The sequence below is a fragment of the Petaurus breviceps genome, unplaced genomic scaffold (assembly GCF_028583685.1).
Source record: "Petaurus breviceps papuanus isolate PSGF00001 unplaced genomic scaffold, PetGlider_PUasm1.0 419, whole genome shotgun sequence".
Classification (NCBI taxonomy): Eukaryota; Metazoa; Chordata; class Mammalia; order Diprotodontia; family Petauridae; genus Petaurus; species Petaurus breviceps.
The window spans coordinates 12,199,946-12,206,987 of NW_027186324.1; the positions used below are offsets into that span (position 1 = coordinate 12,199,946).

The 7,042-nt window shown below is 41.8% G+C and overlaps 1 non-coding gene across 1 annotated transcript; it reads right to left on the bottom strand.

Moving 5' to 3' along the window:
* Nucleotides 1–327: 327 nt before the first annotated feature.
* LOC138171278 (U6 spliceosomal RNA) lies at nt 328–434 on the bottom strand. The gene has a single exon (XR_011170848.1). It is a non-coding gene; the product is annotated as a U6 spliceosomal RNA (small nuclear RNA).
* Between the last annotated feature and the right edge of the window lie 6,608 nt (nt 435–7,042).

Genomic DNA, 7,042 nt, shown 5'->3' on the forward strand with positions numbered 1-7,042 from the left:
CCTTCTGGAAACTGTATTCCACTGCCTCTGATCTTTCAATGTAGAGGCTGCCAAATCCTGTGTAATCTTCACTGTGGACCCTCGATATTTGAATTGTTTCTTTCTGGCCGCTTGGAGTATTTTCTCTTTTATCTGGTAGTTTTGGTGTTTGGCCACAACATTTCGAGGACTTTTCAATTTGGGATCTCTTTCAGCAGATGTCTGGTGGATTCTCTCGATTTCTATTTTACCCTCAGGTTCTAGTATCTCAGGGAAGTTTTCCTTAATGAGCTCTTGGAGAATGTTGTCCAGGCTCATTTTTTCATCATGATTTTCTGGTAGGCCTATAAAAATGTGGAACGCTTCATGAATTTGTGTGTCATCCTTGCGCAGGGGCCATGCTAATCTTCTCTGTATAGTTCCAATTTTAGTATATGTGCTGCCAAAGCGAGCATTGATTAAAAGTTTCTATAGGAGAATTAAGGACCTCTAACTCAAAAGTCAAATAGCTTTAAAAAGCTACTTATATCCTGTCACTAAAAATAAGCAATAACAATAACCTTGTAAGGAATTTAAATCTGGAAATAAATTCTTGCATTTCCTTGTTCACTCTGAGGTCAAAACCATATTTTGGGAAGTTTTCCTTTTGTTTTCTCCTACTTCCATTGCCTCTAGGATCATTATCCATTCCTCAGGGACAAAGGTAAGAGGATCTCCAGGAATGTGCCTTTCACTTAAGGTACAGAACACGTCTCCACACAAAAGGCACTTCATCAAAGCCAAAACACATCATGCAGAAGGAGAAGACTGCAGAGAAAAAAGAGCTTTGCTTTAGAAAAGTGAAAATAAAGAGAAGTAGTTGGGAGTTTGTGGCAATGAATCATAGATTTTCAAAGTCAAAAGGGAACTCAGTGTGTATCTTGCCCTGCTGATACTTAAAATAAATGTCCTCCCCAAAACATGTGATTGGTAGGTAGTCATTCCAGATCCACCTAATGGTCAGGGGTTGGAGAAGGACCTATTTCCTCTCTCTTTAGGAAAATTTCCCTAAGTTTATCTGTTTATAGCTTCTGCCCTTGGCTCCTGCTTCTGCTCCACTGAGCAAAGCAGAAAAAGTGGTGAACTGTTTTTGCTTTTCTTTGTCTCATCAAAGCTTAGCAAAGTGCCTGATCTATGGTAAGTGCTCCTCAACAAACTCTTGTTGACAGACTAATTCATTTACACCAAAGTCCTCCAAATACTTCAAGACAACTATCATGAGTCTCCTAAATCTTCTCTTCTCTAAGTTAAACAATCACTAAACAAACCTTTATTAAGTGTACTATGTGCCAGACAGGGCAGCTGCATGGAATAGGGAGAGTTTGGTCTGGAGTCAGGAAGACTTAAATTCAAATCTGGTTTCAAACACTTACTAGCTGGATGACCCTGGGCCAGTCACTTAATCCTGTTTGCTTCCATTTTCTTATCTGTAAACTGAGCTGTAGAAGGAAATGGTTAACCACATTGGTATCTTTGCCAAGAAAACTCCAAAGGGGAGCATGAAGAGTCTGATGTGACTATAAGACTGAATAACAACAAAAATTTGTCAGACACTGTGCTAATACAAAAGTGAAAAAGTGAAAAAGACAAAAGTGAAAGTGAAAGTACGCTCAAGAAGTTTTTGTTGTAAAGACCTATAACTGTATAGTTGTATGCAAAACACACACCAACAAGGTAACCTTGGAGGAGAAGGGACTAGCATCTGGGCGGACCAGAAGAGGCAGAGTAGCTGGCCTGGAAGGAAACCAGGGGTGCCAGGGAGCAGAGGTGAAGGAAGAGAAAACACTCCAGGCATGAAGCAGGGGATGATACAAAAATTCAGAGATGCAAGACAAAGCATTGCATGTTAGAAACAAATCAGATGGCTCGACTGGATTGTAGGGAAGGAGGAGAGGAGTCCTAAGGAGCTAGAAGAGCAGAAAGGGATGAGGTAATAAAGAATTGTCCAGTCCTGAAATAAATCAGTAGAGGAAAAGACATCTCTAATCAAGATGAAGAGGGTGTATCTGAGCACAAGGTCTTTTCCCAAATCGATTCTTTTGTGAAGACATACTAGGGCCATCTTTTGCCTCAATTCTTACCTAGCCTCAAACTATCGAAAGGGCTTTGCTTCCAACAAACTGAGACCTGGGAAAGACCTTAGCTTAAAAAGGCCAAGGTCTCCCACTGCGTTCAGGACCACGGTCAGTGGTTCTGACCTATTTCTTTCCATTGGACTCTGATCACTCTGGAGGAGAGAGGGAGGCGGATAACCATGCATGGCTCTGCCTCACGAAAGTCCAGCTCACTTGCGAGTCAAGACCTCATTCTGTGGATGTCATTGGTTCTCTTCCAGAACAAAGGACGAACAACACAAATCTGTCCACCAAGAAAACAGACATATGAGCTCAGGAGGAAAGGAAGGAGGGGGAGGTATCATGTGAGGAGTGAGGCCTAGCCATGAGGCTCCAAAGCATCTGAGCAAGAAAACCCACCTCTTTTTACCTTTCATGATCCAATTCTCCCCAAATTTTAATGAAAGAGGCCAGGACACTGACTATTGTTGTGGCTAGTCAAACCCAGCCTCTGTTTACAGGCTAAATGGAGTTAAAGATTCCCAGTGTGGAGCAACGGAGCTGAGAGTAAAAAGCCAGAAGCAGGAATGGAATGACATTTCTAGGCAGATGTTCTAGAGGGAGGGGGACTTCCCTTACAGTCAGGATGGCCTTTTGGCAGAGAAGGGAATATTACATTTGATATGAACGATATTAAAATTAAATTTCCTGTCAGAACTTTAAGTGCCAGACATAGTAGTATATATTTAATCGTAAAGATAATGGGGAGCTCCTGGAACTTTTTTGAATGGGGGTAACTGCAGGGATATGCAGGAGCCAGCTTCAATGACCTCAGCAGAGCTGATTGTTACATTTTCAGTGTGAACATTTTGCACTTCAGAAATAGGCAGTTTTTACAAATCAGGGTTTGATTATTGTTTTGTTGATTATCTAGACTTAAGAAAATGATGGGGAAGATGATAATACAGATTAAACTTAAAAGTGTATATTGTAAAACATTTTCCCCAAGAGAGCTAGTTGTTTAAATGTTTACATTTACCAGCATCATCCCACTGGACCTGCACTGTAGGAAAATCATTTTGGTAACTATTTAAAGGATAGATTAGAGGTGGGAGAGGCTGGAGTTAGGAAATAGTATGCTACACATGAGGAAGAGAAAGAAGGTCAATTTGGTAGGAACACGTTGCTCATGAAAGGGCAATAGTGTTTCCAGATATCAGTCCTCTGAGAAAAATGATTATTTTTTCTTATTATACTAACAGCCACTTTTGCATACAGGATTCAAAGATGGTTCTTTCTCATTCAAAGCCCAGTCTCTCCAGGACGTTTCTAACCTTGCCCCTAAATTCAGCCTACCCAAACCATCTTAGCTAGGTGGAACGTTACTGTAACCCAACCATGGTTCAGCTCAGGTAGAACTGTGTGGAGAATAGATTCCTTTGTATAGATTGCTGGAGGTGCATGATCTGGGAGAGTGTTGACAAGATGAAAGTCATATTCCCCCAGTCCCTCAAGAGAAAAAGCCCACCTCTCCTTATAATATTCACTCTTTCATTAATTGTTACCAACAATGGTTGATTTGAGGAACATCCACTTTCCACAGATATTTAAGGCATTCAGTATCTCCATTAAGTGTCTTTGGTTATGAGAGTATGTGGGGTGAAAAATCCCATTGAAAATTTAATCGAGAACACGGAGGTTTCTCAGGATTAAAACAGGAAATTTTTATTCTCTTCCCCACCAGTCTTCTTCAGGAGGGATCAGGGAGAGGAGGCATATTACAAAAGATGGAACAAGAATTTATACCCTAACGCAGTCAAGCCCCCTCCCACCACTGGCTGGGAGGTGGACTTACAATCTGAGCACAAAATCTCCTCCAATGATAAGGAACAAAGAAGCCCACCACTATCCCCTATTGGCTGGGAGGTAGGCAGGGAACCAGGGTATTGTTCATGTCCTTATTTGGCAAACCCCAAAGTGAGGGAAGGGAAAAAGTCTCAAGCAAGGGCAGAGGTGAAAAACCCCTGAAAGAGGCTAATGCTGATATGGCAGTAGTTAAAGAAGGGGGAAAGAAGAGGGAAGGGGCTTGCTCCCACAAGAAAACTATGGGCTGAGAAGTTTTCACCTTTCCCATTCAAGAGAGACCACTGATTATTGATTGTTTGCTAGCCTAATTAGTAAATTAATTATCTAGAAACTCTGTCTTTTGAGCCTTTCATTGTCACCCCTCCCACAGACACTGTCCTCAGAAACCATTACACATGAATCCCCAGGAAAGGGTGACAAGGATAGTGAGGGCATTGGACACCATGACACATGTCAATCAACCAAGGATAGCTCTCTTCATGTACAGAGAGAAAGAAAGTTGGATTTGTTTGGCTATGCCCCAGAGAGCCCAACTTGGACCAACATGAATTTACAGAAGGGCAGTGAAGGTATTATCCTCATTATGAAGGTAAACTTCCTGAAAATGAGAGCTATTTAACAAACACATAGGCTATTCATTTGGTCGTGTCTGACTTTCTGTGAACTCATTTGGGGTTTTCTTGGCAAAGATACTGGAGGGGTTTGCCATTCTCTTCTCCAACTCCTTTTGCAGATGAAGAAAGTGAGGTAAACAGGGTTAAGTGACTTGCCCAAGGTCACACTGTTAGTAAGTGTCTAATGCCAGATTTGAACTCAGGAATATGAGTCTTCCTGCCTCCTGGCTAGTCACTCTATTCACTGTGCCAACTAGCTGCTCCTCTGCTGATTATGTCCAATTTATCCTGTTGTATATCATGTCTGTACATAGTTTTTGTAGGTGAGCTCCTTGAGAGCAAGGACTGTCTTTGTCTTTCTTTGTATCTATAGAATTTAGCAGAGAATCTGGCACAAAGTAGGGGCTTTGTTGCTTGTTGACTGAAATCCACGGATCAAGTGGAATGCTAGCCAAGGTTGTTGTTAGAGAGGAGTCTTATTCAGTCACTGCTTGGCCTCAGTGGCCTCTGACTTCCAACTCCAAGCTTTATGTTTCTGAGATTTTGATTATGAGATGACAGAAGCTGATCTAGGCAGCACACAATGGAGTCTGATGGAGTCAGAATTGCACTGAACCAAATGACCACAGGTAGTACTGGGGGTTATAAGCCTCACAGTTTGGGAGATTTCCAAAGGAGCCCTAGGGGGGTTTGATTTGGAAGGCTAAGCAGCTTTTTGGGTTTTATTTCTCTGTTGATAGACTCTGCCTCTTTAATGTACTAGAAGTTTCTCCAAGAGCATGCAGGCGAGGTACCCAGGGTTAGCAAAAATTACCTTTTCTGTTATGATGAATGGAAGGAAAGACACCAGCTGGGTCTGTTTTTCTGCTAGCAGTCAGGCTTTGGAATTCTCAGTTAAGGATATGGGGGGTGGGGTGAGATGGAGATTAACCTACCTCCACTCACTGATGTCCCATGGAAATGCTGGCCTCTCTGCTTTTGAAAGCTTCATTCAAAATGACACAAAATTCATTTCAGTTCCTCACTGTGCTTGCACCTGGAAATTGAAGACAACACAATAAAAGCTCATTGTTTCTGTGGTACTTTAAGGTTTAAAGAACACATACAATACAACCCTATGAATTACGCAGTGGGAATGTAATAAGGAACATGGAGGTTGCCCTGAAAGACTCCTACCTTCCTTACGTGCCAGTGGTACAGTACAAAGAGAGCCACATATGGAGTGTGAGGGCCTGGCTTTAAATCCCAGCCCTTGTGCTAATGATTTTAGGCAAGTGACTTAACTTTGTTGGGCCTCAGTTTCTTCTTAGTTTAATGAGGGGGTGGGACTAGATAATCTCTGATGTCCCTTCCAACTCTGAGTCTCTGATTCAAGGCTAGGGCACTGGGAGATCCTCTAGGATGGCAGGATCCCCTATGCCTAGCTCAAGGGTTATATGGAATGGGTACAAAAATGAAATAAAATGGAAAAGGAGCTGCAAAGAAAGTGAAAACATTGAGACATTCCTGAGATGCTTTGGGTGGAGAGCTGAAGCAAGGTACTTTGTCTCAGGAGGCAATATAATGAGAGGTCAGTGCTGCTGTCTGCCCCTACCATTTTTAGGTTCCAGAGACTTTGGAAGTCAAAAACCCAGAGATCAGCTCTCCATGGAATGAGCTGGCAACCTTGAGCGGGTGCTGAGGCTGAAGTAGCTCTCCCTACTGGTCACTGAGTATACTAACAGAACTGAGGAGTGATAATTTCTTAATCCTGAATAAATTTTTTGGCAGGAATCTACCACCTTGGGAAGTGGAGGATCCCATTTGTGTTTAGTGGCAAAGAATGATTCTACTACTTTATTCTCTATTGCTATTTATAATGTCTTAATGTTTATATTAAAAGCTTTACTATTAGATTTGTGGCAATATCATGGTTTGTGAATAAAGAGAGCTGCATTGATGGGGGCTTAACCATGATTCTTATAATTGACACCTCAAAACAGCTCATAATAAACCTGGGAAAAGTATGAAAGTATTCCAGAGCCAGAGTATTAGTCCATTGTTGTAGAATTACTAATATCATCCCCATTTTATAGGGGAGGAAGCTAAGGCCCTTAGGGGTTGTGCCTTCAAACCCATGTCTCCTGACTCAAGTTGAGTACCACGCCTAGTACATCATACTGCCTACTGAAGCAGAGTTCTAAGAACTTTTTTTTATCCCAGGGACTCAGCAATATTAAGAAATATTTAAATTTGAGGTAGTGTGGTATATTAGAAAGAACACTCATCGTAGAGTCTTAAGACCTGAGTTCCTTTATTGGATTTACTGCTTATCCATGTGACTATGGGTGAGGAAGGAAAGCACTTCAGTGCAAAGGCATGGAGAGGGGAGAGGGACAGAAAGCATGGCTTGATATAGAATATATGGAAGAGAGTAGAATAAGCCAAACAGAAGAATGGGGAAATGGCCATGTTGGCAGTTGGAGGTGCAGTGTATTAGAATACTGAATG